Source organism: Thermobia domestica, chromosome 18, assembly GCF_964235325.1.
Source record: "Thermobia domestica chromosome 18, izTheDome1.hap1.1, whole genome shotgun sequence".
NCBI classification, from domain to species: Eukaryota; Metazoa; Arthropoda; class Insecta; order Zygentoma; family Lepismatidae; genus Thermobia; species Thermobia domestica.
The window spans coordinates 170,593,365-170,609,471 of NC_137471.1; positions in this window are offsets into that span (position 1 = coordinate 170,593,365).

A 16,107-nucleotide genomic window follows, 5' to 3' on the forward strand; every position below is an offset into this window, starting at 1 on the left:
CGGATCACATTTTACTGCACTGTGAATTGATGGATTTGGGGGGGTCATGTAGTTATTCTTGGCAATAAGATTTCTCCTTCTTGTTTTTCGTCGAATAGTCATGGTTTAGGCTCCGTTGCAGTTATTATTTTTCTGCTGTAAATACAATTAACCTTTTTACCTTTATGGATTCCTTACTTATGCATCGTGGAGTTCTGCTGCATATTAGGCGCTGTCTTAACACATGCACATAGATATTGTGAAACTTTTACGATTGAGCACTTATGTAAGTTTTACTTAATCTTCCCATAATCAAATTCACAACATATTTAACGATGCTAAAGGAAATCTTGGATATTTTTGATGGACACCAGATATGTAGAACACTTATACCGCCATCATCAGCAAGCACACCTTCGCGCCTTTCAGACTAAGCGTCAGTAAGTTTGTGCCAGTCACGCCAGAAAAATATTTTAAAAATATCCATAAAGAACGTGCTTTACGAAGAATACATACATTGAGCGTTTTTAGACGTGTTTTCTATTATAATAAAATGATTAAAATATTGTAAATAATAAAAATGCACTTCGATTGGTTTAGATTCAGTCGGACTATTTCTTTGTAGCATAACGGCCACATCACATCCCATTTGTTCTGTGAACAGAAAGCAGAAGTCACCACTCACGGGACTGCCAACTCATAGAAAAGATAAAACTAAAACACAGTTGGCGTCGAAATACAGTACATGGAGCCTTATTTCAATTCAGCCAAGAAATACTGGAAAAATTAAAATGGAATGGTAGTGAGGGGGGCTACACGCTCACAAATGGCGTGCGAAAGGGACGCTGATCTTCGAAGATTATCAGAATCCTGGAAACTTGAAATTATCCTCTTCCCAAAAGTTTATTTTTCCGGTTATTATTCCTCTTCTTTCTTCCACTAGTAATATTTAACTTATTATAGCTTACTAACACTCTCCACAAACGTAGATGGGCTATTTTATTTATATATTTTTTATGGGCTACATGTTTTAAATGGGCCCTTTTTTGTATGTGTAAATATAAGATTACATTTATCTTCATAATACAATTTTTCAATATAAATTGCATAATATATTGATTATTTATTATGTTTTCATGTTATATATAAGTTTCATATTCCTTTAACTAATATATTTCTTACACTATTACATAAAATTTCAATCTCTCTCTTTTTTTTTCTTTGTAAGTATCTGACTCGTATTATTACGTCTTACCCTAAATATTCTTATCGTACTAAACATATGCAATTTTCAATATTTTGAGAAAAATGACACACGGAATGCAAAAATAACCCTTTTTATGAATATATACTTCATTATAACTAATTTTCAAAGTAACTCTTGATAATGTACAACTTTTATCATTCAAACATTTAAAATACAACATTTAAACAGCACTATTAATTAATTAGTTAACTTCAAACACAATGCAATAATACAGTAACACGAAAATATGAAATGAATTCTTTCATTAGTAAACAGATTTTTAAAACATATTGCCTATTAGAAACTTTATTTTCACACAATATTAACTAACATACGTTTTTTGTCGAGATTTAATAAAATTTATCGGCGTCTTTAAGATCCACAGCTAAATTTTTACAACGTAATAATTCAGTTATGACTCTCTTTGATCACTCGACAAGATCTGCCTGGCTAAATTTTGAAGAAACCTACCCACAATGAATTATCTGTTTTACCACCCAGAGATGAGGCCGAATTAAAGAATACAAAATTAAAGATTTAAAATAATAAAGAATGGGATTTACCAAAATAGCTTACTCCGAGCGTTAAAGAAAAGTACTACATTACCCGACATATAAGGGGGGGAAACCTCATCTACATGACTTGGCATATATCATTCCTAGTTTTTCCATTACTTTGGAAAAGAAACATCAACGGCCATCTGGAAGTCGCATAGCTGTTCACAGATGCCTCCATATATCATATGAAACAACTTTCCTTTTTTTTACGTTCCCTGTACTTTTTCATTCAATAACAGATAAGGATTTTGTAAGTTTACCAACGCAAGTTCCAACACATCAAATGAACACAGATTTTTACAGTACAGAAAATTCAAATACTTGTCAACATCTAACAATTTCTCTAAAATTTTATGTATTCGTTGGTTATTACTTCTTGATTGAACACTTTGAGACAAACATACTGGTGTTGTACTTAATGCATTGCAAAGAAGAGTATCAACACTACTTTGAAAATCTGAATTTTTAAATTCGCTTGAAATCATGTCATGGTACTTTTGAGAACTATGTTTTACTGCTAGGTCTAACCAAATTTTACGAGTTTGTTTCGTAGGTTTCCACACCTTAAGTCTATCCACTGAATGCGAACCAATAGATTTACCAGTTAAAGGATCTAACAGTTTACCAATGTTCTTAATTTCTAATTTTTATACGGTTCAAAAAAATATTTAATTTTGCATTCATTTTTTTGTGATATTCAAGAATCTTAAACAACGCTAAGGTCAAATTTTCAAAATGTACACAGTCCAGTTTTCTCGCAAGCATATTTTTATCCAATTCCTACTCTTGGTTTCTCGAGTACAACAAGAATTTTGAATTTTATTCCAAAACATTTAATAAACGTATCTTCGCAATTGCCTGTGTGTTTTCTGCAACAAATATTTACTTTGATAATCACTGGCTTTCCATACGCGTTTAAATTTTCACTGTCAGTAATGACATCAAATTGCATATTGGCAGAAATTTTAACTTTTGACTTACCACACTGCTTCACTAACTTACGATTTCCACATATGTCGTAATTATGTTTACTGCACTTATTTTCCTTCACAATTTTGTTACGGGAAATTCTCTGCCTAATTTTGTATGAAACATTGAATTTACTTTTGTGATCAATCTGGTTTTTCATTTTCCCTGTGTGATTAAGCATAGGTGCTGTTACTGAATGCTCGGACCACCTAACACAGGTTCGTTTGACTAGCCTAACTTTTGCTTTTTTGTTAGATTTGTTTTGACTTTTTGACGCTTGGCTACAACACGGTTTTTTTCACCTGATTTCTAGATTTTTCACGGATATCATTATGATTTTTAACGACTAATTCCTGCATAGATTTTCTTTTTACATTGACTTTTGACTTTTTGAACAACTTACAATGCTTACTAAGTTTTGACTTTTCATTTCGGTTTTAACTAACATTTTCTAATTGTGCTTTCTCTGGAGTGACTACATTGACCGTTTCCTTAACATTAGCTACCATGGAATTGCCTTTATGCTTACATTGGGTTTTCTTAACAATCCTACGGACAAATCTTGACCTTTTCTCAAAAGATCGCAAAATTCTGTGCATGCCTTTTATTTTTCGTTTCAATTTACTCAACTTTTGTTTCCTACCGTACGTATGCTTATCACGCTGTGACCAATATTTTTACTTTCTAACGGATTTACTCAAAATGTACTGCAGCTTGCTAAAACCATTTTGACAACTTGTTTGCGCCATGATATTCCACTAACGTTATTTTCATTGATGCTACTAGTGCCTGAACTGGTTTCATCATTCATTACACATATTTGGGTGCATAGAAAACAATAAAAACTTACGCGCTTGAAGTTCGTAACATACACATTTGTCACTACTAAGTGAGAACTGTTACCACTGTTTTCCTTCTTGTCAATCTGAACCCTAACTATGTTCACGAAGTACGAACATATGTCATTACTTGGAATACATGCTAATCTATCTGTTTGTGACGTGCTTTGGACGCATCCTAGCTCCATTAAATTCAACATATGACTAATGAGTAAAGAGCGCACTCTCTTGCCTCTATTTATTAATATTACTACGTTAATACAATTACACGCACAAAACCTATCAATGCACTTTCCTCCGTAACATGACAAATATTTTATGTTCAACACATCTACCTGCTGTTTAGACTTCGAACAAACATTAGGCCTACTTGACGTAACAGTTTGACTAACTAAACCTTTACATTTGTTTAACACTGGCTGACTACTTATTTCTTTAACATTGCAAGCGCTAGCAACAACTGACTCATTTACAACCTTTTGGCACCCTTGTTCTACATCTGCACTAAACTTTTCAATTGGAGATTTGATTGATTCAATTTTTTCAAGTGCTTGGTCCCCCTTTTCTACATATTTCCCCCAAATTTCTTTCTTTACAACTTCTACTTGTGCCTGGAATTTATCGTTGATGTGCTTTTTCGTTATCTCTGATATTTCTAACATCTTATTTTCTATAGATTCGTTACTTTTTTCTATTTTGTTTTCTAAAGATGCATTACTTTTCTCTATTTTATTTTCTAATCACTCGTGCAAAGTTTGCATTTCAGCTTTAATTGCATCTAACAGTGACTTAACATTACTTGCATCCATTTTTCACAATTATGTAAAAATTCTAAATACGAGTCAGAAACTTACTTTGTACATTTACGTTTCTACACATGAATCACTACTTTTTGCATGTACGGTGCAGGAGTTCTGTTCCTGTTTCGGAGCGCCATTTTTATAACAGGATTGGATCGTGTTCCTGTTTGTCCCTGTGAGGGAAACCCTTTTTTATGACCGGTAGGGTTCGTATTCCTGTTCGGACAAATTATTCTTATGACAGTATATTGGTTCGATCCTTGACTGTCCTAATTTAGAAGACATTCTCATAACACAAAGGCTTCAATTTTAATTTAATTCTTACCTGTTCCCATTCGGAATAAGTAGTTCTTATAACACTACTGGGTACAACTCTTGTTCGGTACGCCTTACCTATGGTGGATTCCAGTAGTTGGTGGGAAAAGGACATTTGCTACACAACTTATAATACTAAAATGAAGACTCCGCAAACCTCCAAGTTGGATCTCGAACTAATATAACTTTCAATTGAGGTTGCGACTGCGGGTGCCCACTTTCCTCGCCACGCCTGCTGGCATCAACAGAGTAGACACAAATAGTCAGACAAAATATCCACCATTCCAGTAGTGATTTGTGCAGAAAATACTGCAAAGGTAATTGCACACAAAATATATACAATATGTAAATTTTATTCAATTAACACAGGTTATGTATAGTACTTACGTGTACAACATTACAACATTTTTATTAAGAAATTTATTTAACATGTACTAACACTCTGTGAGCCCATATTTATACTAATTTGGAATGTATACGAAGAAATAATTATATATAATTGATTTTTTTCTTTATTTAAAGAAAATGACACACTGTAGATGCCGGCTGGAATTTACATTACACGATGCACTAACATTTATCACACGCTATTTATTCGCATCACACTTTACTGCACTGTAAATTGATGGATTTGGGGGGGGGGTCATGTAGCTATTCTCAGCAACGAAATTTCTTATTGATTCTTGTTGTCCGTCGAATGGTCATGATTTAGGCTCCGTTCTGGTTATTGCTTTTCGACTGTGAATATAATCGACCTTTTACCTGCATAGATTCCTTACTAATACATCGTGGATTTTCATTGTTTTGCATATCAGGCGCTGTTTTAACACACGCACACAGATTTTGTGAAACTTTTACGTTTAAACACTTATGTAGGTTTTTCTTGGTCTTCACATGACTAAATTCACAGTATGTTCAACGATGGTAAAGGAAATCTTAGATTTTTCGATGGACGCCACATATGCAGGACAGTTTACACCGCCATCATCAGCAAGCACACCTTCGCGCCTTTCAGACTAAGCGTCAGTAAGTTTGCGCTAGTCACGACAGAAAAATATTTTTAAAATATCCATAAGAAGCATTCTTTACAAGGAATATATACATTAAACGGCTTTAGACGTATTTTCTATTATAATAAAATGATTAAAATATTGAAAATAGTAAAAATGTTCTTCGATTGATTTTGATTCAATCGTACTATTTCTTTATAACGTCACGACCACATCACATCCCTTTTGTTCGGTGATCACGAAGCACAAGTCACCACTCACAGGACTGCCAACTCATAGAAAAAGATAAAACTAAAACACAGTTTGCGTCGACGTACAGTACATGGAGCCTTATTCCAATTCAGCCATTTCAACGACGGGATTAGTTTTTGTATTTTTGAAAGTTAAATTCCGACTGTTTGACTAACGGTTGTAAGGAGCGCTACAGTTGCCATAATTATTATTAATTTTAGATTTTCATTTTTTTCCTCACGAAGAGGAAATTTGTATGTATGTACAAAGATCTCTATAGCATATACAGACGTGTTCAAACTATTAGATTCACGCTCGAAAAATGCAAAATTGATGTAGGAGTTCTAATTTCATAGTTCTAGAACATTTAATGGTTACACCACCAATATAGGACCCTTCACGTGTTTACTGTACAATTGAAGTGGTGATAACACCGTTGAATAGCAGATGGTATTAATGAAGGGGAGAAGTCTAAAAATGGTGTTTCAGTTGTAGATAGCAATTGTAGTTTCTATCAGCAAGTTACCGTCTGAAGTGTTGTGGTTGCTGTCGTAAGAAATTAACCACATTCAAAGCGTTCCGCAGTTTGAATGAGCCAGTTTAAAATGATCGTGATGCGTTTCCTGTATCAATCTCCCCATAAAATGGAAGTTAACAAAATTCTTCTGGTGGAGGTAAGAGATACACGGAAATACATTGCTAGTAGAGTTGGGATAGAACAAAAATCTGTGAGTAGAATGTACGTGAAATGAACAATAGCCAAAATAGGGTTGTCAAGTGTGGGCCAGAACCAAAACTATCGCTAAAAGTTATGGGAAAATAAAAAGTTTGCCCTGGGAAACAGAAGTGCAACTTCTAATAGGCTTAAGCATAACAATGGTTGAGTATGGCGCAGAAATTTGGTCTGAAAATTTTCGAAGAATTGTTTGTGCTGAGGAAATAAAAGCACAGGTGAAGAAAAATAACAAAAATTAGAGGTTACTTGTAGCGCCCCAGAGGGCCCTAATCCCTGGCAGGCTACCGCTAAGTTTGATGTTCAGTGCCGGGGCACTGAGTTGATAGATATATGAAAAGGGGTCGCCACCTGTGATCTACTTAGAACACAGGAGAGAATAGCAAAAGATGCTAACACTGCATAAGATTGCGCTAAATCAATGCGTTAATAAAAGAACGAGAAAAAAAAACAAACTTTTAGTACAACGGTAAAACGAATCCAACATGTGCGAGACTGCCCCCTGTACACTCTACGAATGCACAGAACACAGCCCTTCCCTTGTGCTGTGATTTCCTTACCTATTTGAAGCTTATGAAAATGCCAAACCTGAAATACAAGGTTGCAGAGTTAATTTCGCAAAACATAACACTTATGGTAGGGTGTTGCAACATTTTATTTGACTTAAAAACATTCACAGATTTAGAATACGGGATCTCACCAATTATTACACCAAAATCATACTGAAGTTACCATTGTGAATACTTTCTGAGATAACCCTGCAATGTTATACTTAGCGACTTGCCTAGTTACTTAATTGAATAAACTCACACCCATCATATCGCTATACTGTAATTGAAAATAATGATATGGGATTCGATACTCATATGAAACAAAATATTAAAACATGTACCTATATATATATAGTTTTATAAACTTGCATAAAGAGTAATATGACACTAACAAATAATAGGATAAATGGCTCGAGCAAACGTAGATTTACTTACCACGACTAGTCGGGTTTACACTAATTATGTAATACTCAGCAGTATAATATGATGCACTTACTAGTAACCACCATAGCAGTAAGGAACCCTAAAGAAACATCATGCTAGATAGGTTCTCACTACATTGTATGTAAACATAAGACAAGTGATTCATCTCAAATGAATGAGGACTTGAATGTAAATAAAAGGGTGGACAAATTAGACAAATGTAAATATTAGGCATTATAAGTAAAACGAACAATACATTGCTGAACGCCAGCGCTGGTCAGGATGCAAAGTACAAGCGAACGTCATAATTCTATAGATGTAATGCTCTGAATAACAAAACCCATGTAATCGTCAAGTAGTGGCGTATTTGGACAAAACTTAAAAGGAAACGACGGTAACGTGACCCATATAGACTGACAACAGTAAAAGTCACACCAGCTTTAAGTGAAGAAACAGAAGGACAACATATTGAATCAACTTGTGCTAGACGGCCAGGTGTCTCCTAAACACTGAAAGCACACTCCTGCTTCTGACAGTGATAAACTCAATACACAGCAGTTAACTAGACAATCATATGGGTAGTGGTGTTCCTATGGCTTACTTCAGCATTGATAAGTGCAAACAGACAATCGTCGAGATTACATTCTTAAGATTGGCATCAGCGAATCCACTTACGGGCGCTATGCAATATGATTCCAATTGATCAACAGCAGAAAAGATAATTCTGTACAAAGCAGAATTATGGTCGGCCTGCTACGAAGGCAGGCACACACAACACAGGGTACTTACCCTTCTGACAGGTGTAAACAAGCAGAGACTGCTATACCTTTCATAAATGCACTTGCACTATTAACGGAACACATTTCCAACTGGACACCAAGAAATACACACTAACTGCTATTCAAAATGCATACGATGCACAGAAACTGAGACAGAATAACTGATCACTGTAGTGGAGAACTTCCCTTAAGCTACGACGTCTAGAGGATGGGACATGAGGAGAATTCTTCATCTTGCACACAACTCGACCTGGGCAGGTGAAAGCTGGGGGGCACCGCTGCCAAAAGTAAACACACCGATCCTGATGCTAAAAATCCATGAAGTTCACTGGACAGTTTAACAGACAATGAAGATAAAGTATATATTATGAATATCAACGGAGATTTTGACTAATAAGTAGCGCTATCATAACATCGTACTGAGGACATATTAATTGAACGATTAGTAAGAGACACAAATAGTGTATTGATGAAACTTAAACGTGTAGATATTAACTCTTATGGATAGACACTTCAAATTGTAAGCCTATGTACAAAGTTCCATTCCAACTTCTTGGGAGAATACTGAATTCTTGACTTCTTAAATTGTCACTCGGGAGAACTGGATCACATAAGTCACCAGGTTACGTACGATTAAATGGCTAAACAACACAAGCAAAATTAGCAGGAACAAGTGATAAACCTGTATCCGTACTTGCCACTTGAATAAATCACAATGATGACAATGTTCTGGATTCCACTTCCGGAATGTCATAGTTTCACTGGCAAATTTACCATAAGCTCCTGATGCTTCCATATTACATGAAGACATGAATATTCCTGAATAAGACTTATAGGGAAGGTACTTACTTCTGATGCGCTTCACGGACATGGCTAATGAGTTGGGGGGCCCCGCTGCTAAAGATTTAGTTGTACATTGGACACATTATTTCTGACTGCAAGTAAAAATATGGCTCACTGGAAAGCATGATGAGCAGTCTGCTCTGAGAATGTTATTCACTAGATATTTGAATATGCAGAAGTAACCAAACGGAGCCAACTTAAAACATACACCTACACAAAGATGACTCACGTGGCAGCCTGGGCTAATATGTACTCCCCAACTATATTCGGAATCTCATGCTATGCTAGATAGTGGTACACTTGCCAAAACCTGTGTAAAAGTTCCTTGAAGCATAAAGTGAAGCAAACAGCCTGTCAACCTTGACGATGGAGGCTGTAGATTAGAGATTTGACATAGTTCTTCAACGCGCACCAAATTAATCATGCCATGATGCCTTAGTGCTTGACTTCGGGTACCCAGAATCCCTTGCGCGCACCCGCGAACATGATGCTTCGGCAGGGTTGCCAAATACCAGAGGATTACAAGAGGTAAGTAATAACTTGTACTAATAATACAACTGTAGAATCGTTTACAATGGGGCGTTACAACCTCGCCCTGGTTGAAAAAAAAAAACTTTGGCCAAATAGTTTTTTTTTTATAGGTATGTATTCACCAACAATTCCTGGCGCTTCTCCAGAGAACAGTTAAACAACTTAACATTATCTAAATTATAAGTGCCAATCCATTCATTGTTTAAATTAACCAAACTTACTGCGTTATTTTCTACACCTATGACCAAAAATGGACCCAAATACTTCAAGAAAAACTTGCTAATGGTCTTATCCATCATAGAGCTATGCTTCTGATTTTTTACGAAAACAAGATCACCAATTTTAATTTCGACACCTTTAGTTTTCACTTTAGAATCATTTTTCTTGAGACTTTTCTTTGTATTTAACAATACTGACTGATGTCTAAACTTATAGTCTACTTCACCAAACTCTGAAGGCCAATCTAATTCTTTCTTGAAATTATCTAGAGCTGAGAAATTAAGAAAAAGCTCTGAAGGAGCATAACCAGTAGTAAGAGATATAGAATTATTTAACAGTGACTGAATCTCTGATAATTTTTGACTCCATTGAGTATGGTCTTTGTTAATAAATACTCTTAACAAACGAGAAACTTCTGAATGATATCTTTCTACAGGATTAGATTTTGGATTATACGGGCTCAACAACAAATGTTGAATGCCATTTCTGCGACAGAAACGACGCCACAGGCCACAAACGAACTGTGCTCCCCTGTCCGTAATGAGTTCCTGGGGAATAGGATAATGGTAAAAATACCTTTTAGTAAAAATGGAAGTGATCTCTTTAGCATTAGCATTCCTTACTGGATACAACACAAGAAATTTACTATAGACATCTAAGACAGATAATATGTAAGAATAAGAGTTACTCTTTGGTAAACGCCCTATAAGATCTACACTTAATTTACAATGTGGGCGGTCAGCCTCCACATGGCAAATTTGATGTACCTTGGCCTGTGAACATGGTTTAGTTGTTGCACAAATTTCACAATCATTTATAAATTTAGCAATATCACGCTTCATATTCGGCCAATAGAAAAGTTTTCTACAATGTAAATAACATTTCCTGGAACCAAAATGGGCTTCCTTATGAATTTCATCTATTACTACATGAACTAGACTTTTAGGAATAATTAATTTCCAAACATTAGATTGCTTAACATACACTAAGTTTAAATGTTTACAATAATTTGAATTACCTTCTTCCCATTTAGTTAAACATTTACTAACAAAAGCATCATTCTGTTGTTCTTTAGACATTAGCTGTAAGAAAGAAGATTGAGTTAAATTTCTAAACACAACATTCACCATGTACATAGCACTACCAGACTCATCCTCCTCAGGGGGATTACGTGAAATAACATCAGCAATATAATTCTCATCAGAAGACAGGTGTTCAAATTGCAAGTTATAATCCTGAAGCTTTAGTAATAACCTCGTGGTTCTAGCATCTAGATTACGTATAGTTTTAAGATGCGTTATGGCCTTGTTGTCTGTATGAACAACCGTTTCTCTACCAAGAATATAGTCTTATTAATTTAAAGTTGCATTACATTGAGCATAAGGCTCAGAGACGGTTTGTGAATTTACACCCATACTTTCATGATTGTTCCTATAATTAGGACAATGATTACAATTACAACAAGAAGAAATAGGTTCAGCCTGTTCACAAGAATTTCCTGACTGATTATTAGCATTTCTACTAGCATTTCTATTTCCAACATTTACTCTTCTTACGTTGCGATTAGCCTGTCTGTTGTTAAAATTACTCTGTCTATTGTTAAAATTATTGCTACTGTTGTTATTATTACGGTTACCAAAACCAAACCTTCTTCGGTTATTACGCCTGAAATTAACATTATTGCCATTACTGTTGCTGTTACTATTACCAGGAGGATTATTACCTAAGTAATCCCTTACATTGGCATATCCTACTTGAGCCCATTTCTCTTTAGTAGTTACCTTATTTTCAGAACTGGAATTTACACTAGAGCTACCTTGTTCATTATTGTTTTCATTAATCATAGTAGTAGCAAGGTTAACATCAAAATGCACATTGCGTTTCTTACTCTTACTAGGAGTGTCATTGTCATTACCTGCTTTACGTTTGAAATTAAATGACTCTAAAGACACTAGAGGACTGTTTAATAACTTAGTTTTATCAGGTACTTCCAGCCGCATTAGGCGCTCAGCGAGCTCAGAAACAGAAGTGATTTCTACTTGACTTAAAGTAAACTGATACTCTGGAGGTAGGGTATCAATTAAATAATCCACTAATTCTATTTGTGACATGTTATTCTTGAGCATTCTTAAACCTTTAGAAAGTTTCCACACAAACTCAGAAGCTTTTCCGTGAATGCTGGGGTTATACTTGGTGGACAGCAAATATCTCCACTGAGCCCTACAAACTTTTGGATTGAGATACTGCGACAAGAAGAGACGTTTAAAGTCATGATATGAATGAATTTGATCTGAGACCTGTGAGATCCAACAAGCAGCAGAATCTTTCATAGCTCTCATAGCAACTAACACTTGGTATTCAGGATCAAGATTCAACAACTTAAAATTCTGTTCTAATTGTTGTAAGAAATCAAGTGGGGAGATTTCCAACACATTACCTGTAAACTCAGGGAAATGACTCAAATCTGACAAACGTAACGATTTTAGACCATGACCATTATTATTGTTACCATTGATGCTAGACAGTGGACAACCGTTTGACAAGAAAGAGGGGACATCTGGCTCCAACGTGGAAGTTCTAGGGTAGGCAGAGTCACCTCGACCAACACTAACCGATGAGACACAAGGCAAATCATTCCCATCTTTAGCATGCTGAGAGGAGAAAGGGTTAAATAAGTTATTTCGCTCATAACCAGGAAAACCATCAGCTTTCAGACCGTTCAAACCTTTATCATGACTAGGCTGAGAATGAGTACAATGACTATGCGGCATACCATGCGCAGAAGCAGTGGAAACACAACTAGCATTGTTAAAGAAATGCTGTACCTGGGACAGATTGACTTTGGCAGGGCGAAGACAAGAGGTAGTGGTTACTGAAGTAGTTCCAATCACAGGACTAGAAACAACCACTGGAATATCAGACTGACTACTGCCCTCACAAGTACTAGGATTAACAAGACCTAAAAATCTTTCAAAGTCTGTGAAGTGTCTACGCTCCACGTTAACAACATCAGAATTGAGCTGGTTACTTTGCTCTTCCACTTCTTCGTCGTAATCTTGATCAAAAAGGCTGTCGACCTTCTCCTTCAAGGCTTCAAGTTCGTCCCGTAGTCCTAGACAGGAGCTGCTGGTCTGATGAATTTCTTTCACTTGGGTAGACAGAGCTTCCAACTGACGCTTACACACACTATTGTCCCTTAAGCAATTAAGCAGGGTTTCTTCCTGAGAGGCTAAATTCTCGTTCACCACTTCCAATTGATGATTCAATTCCGACGTATTATTCTCCAATTGGGTGCTCAAGGCTGCAATACGAGCATCCTGCTCTTTAATATGACGATCCACGGTGTCCTTTAGCTCAGACATTTCCTTTCCTACAACTCCCGAGATTTCACTAATCACTGTCGCTTTAACCTGAGAGACTTCTTCCTTCAACTGGGAGGTTTCGCTGGCTACATCCAACCTTAACTGTGTAGTTTCTTCAATCACTTTTGATTTCAATTGTATGGCTTCTTCGGTTACAACCACCTTGATGGAGTCTATCTGGGCGGTGAGCTGCGCTAGTAGATCCGAAAAATTAGAAGCAACACCAACTTCACTACTACTTCCACTTTGACTCTTCTCTACTAAAGATCCAGCGTTTACATCGTCTATTTCAATAGTATTATCTGCTACTCCTGGGAATTGTACCAAACATGAATTACAATCCCACGAAACATTAGGTTTGCCTTTCTCGGCAAACAAACCGCTGTAGCGCCCCAGAGGGCCCTAATCCCTGGCAGGCTACCGCTAAGTTTGATGTTCAGTGCCGGGGCACTGAGTTGATAGATATATGAAAAGGGGTCGCCACCTGTGATCTACTTAGAACACAGGAGAGAATAGCAAAAGATGCTAACACTGCATAAGATTGCGCTAAATCAATGCGTTAATAAAAGAACGAGAAAAAAAAAACAAACTTTTAGTACAACGGTAAAACGAATCCAACATGTGCGAGACTGCCCCCTGTACACTCTACGAATGCACAGAACACAGCCCTTCCCTTGTGCTGTGATTTCCTTACCTATTTAAAGCTTATGAAAATGCCAAACCTGAAATACAAGGTTGCAGAGTTAATTTCGCAAAACATAACACTTATGGTAGGGTGTTGCAACATTTTATTTGACTTAAAAACATTCACAGATTTAGAATACGGGATCTCACCAATTATTACACCAAAATCATACTGAAGTTACCATTGTGAATACTTTCTGAGATAACCCTGCAATGTTATACTTAGCGACTTGCCTAGTTACTTAATTGAATAAACTCACACCCATCATATCGCTATACTGTAATTGAAAATAATGATATGGGATTCGATACTCATATGAAACAAAATATTAAAACATGTACCTATATATATATAGTTTTATAAACTTGCATAAAGAGTAATATGACACTAACAAATAATAGGATAAATGGCTCGAGCAAACGTAGATTTACTTACCACGACTAGTCGGGTTTACACTAATTATGTAATACTCAGCAGTATAATATGATGCACTTACTAGTAACCACCATAGCAGTAAGGAACCCTAAAGAAACATCATGCTAGATAGGTTCTCACTACATTGTATGTAAACATAAGACAAGTGATTCATCTCAAATGAATGAGGACTTGAATGTAAATAAAAGGGTGGACAAATTAGACAAATGTAAATATTAGGCATTATAAGTAAAACGAACAATACATTGCTGAACGCCAGCGCTGGTCAGGATGCAAAGTACAAGCGAACGTCATAATTCTATAGATGTAATGCTCTGAATAACAAAACCCATGTAATCGTCAAGTAGTGGCGTATTTGGACAAAACTTAAAAGGAAACGACGGTAACGTGACCCATATAGACTGACAACAGTAAAAGTCACACCAGCTTTAAGTGAAGAAACAGAAGGACAACATATTGAATCAACTTGTGCTAGACGGCCAGGTGTCTCCTAAACACTGAAAGCACACTCCTGCTTCTGACAGTGATAAACTCAATACACAGCAGTTAACTAGACAATCATATGGGTAGTGGTGTTCCTATGGCTTACTTCAGCATTGATAAGTGCAAACAGACAATCGTCGAGATTACATTCTTAAGATTGGCATCAGCGAATCCACTTACGGGCGCTATGCAATATGATTCCAATTGATCAACAGCAGAAAAGATAATTCTGTACAAAGCAGAATTATGGTCGGCCTGCTACGAAGGCAGGCACACACAACACAGGGTACTTACCCTTCTGACAGGTGTAAACAAGCAGAGACTGCTATACCTTTCATAAATGCACTTGCACTATTAACGGAACACATTTCCAACTGGACACCAAGAAATACACACTAACTGCTATTCAAAATGCATACGATGCACAGAAACTGAGACAGAATAACTGATCACTGTAGTGGAGAACTTCCCTTAAGCTACGACGTCTAGAGGATGGGACATGAGGAGAATTCTTCATCTTGCACACAACTCGACCTGGGCAGGTGAAAGCTGGGGGGCACCGCTGCCAAAAGTAAACACACCGATCCTGATGCTAAAAATCCATGAAGTTCACTGGACAGTTTAACAGACAATGAAGATAAAGTATATATTATGAATATCAACGGAGATTTTGACTAATAAGTAGCGCTATCATAACATCGTACTGAGGACATATTAATTGAACGATTAGTAAGAGACACAAATAGTGTATTGATGAAACTTAAACGTGTAGATATTAACTCTTATGGATAGACACTTCAAATTGTAAGCCTATGTACAAAGTTCCATTCCAACTTCTTGGGAGAATACTGAATTCTTGACTTCTTAAATTGTCACTCGGGAGAACTGGATCACATAAGTCACCAGGTTACGTACGATTAAATGGCTAAACAACACAAGCAAAATTAGCAGGAACAAGTGATAAACCTGTATCCGTACTTGCCACTTGAATAAATCACAATGATGACAATGTTCTGGATTCCACTTCCGGAATGTCATAGTTTCACTGGCAAATTTACCATAAGCTCCTGATGCTTCCATATTACATGAAGACATGAATATTCCTGAATAAGACTTA